Source organism: Nestor notabilis, unplaced genomic scaffold (assembly GCF_000696875.1).
Source record: "Nestor notabilis isolate BGI_N333 unplaced genomic scaffold, ASM69687v1 scaffold16813, whole genome shotgun sequence".
NCBI classification, from domain to species: Eukaryota; Metazoa; Chordata; class Aves; order Psittaciformes; family Psittacidae; genus Nestor; species Nestor notabilis.
In genome coordinates, this window is record NW_009923461.1 from 13,263 (window position 1) to 13,496 (window position 234).

Sequence of the window (234 nt, forward strand, 5' to 3'; positions counted from 1 at the left end):
CCTCTCCTCCCCCGAGGAGGGGCCGGGTCCTGCCATCCAGGTGGGATCCCCTCACCTGCTCCCACACGGAGCCACCCGGCTCTAGCCAGCACTGCTGCTCTCATGGCTGCCTGGTTTCCTCCTTCCCCACTCAGCTGGTGTCTAATAAACGCTGAGCGCCTGCGCCCCGGGTGCGTGTCTCTTTGGCTCATGCCTCTGCGAACCCTGCCAGAGCCAAAGTCAGGGCCACCGCTA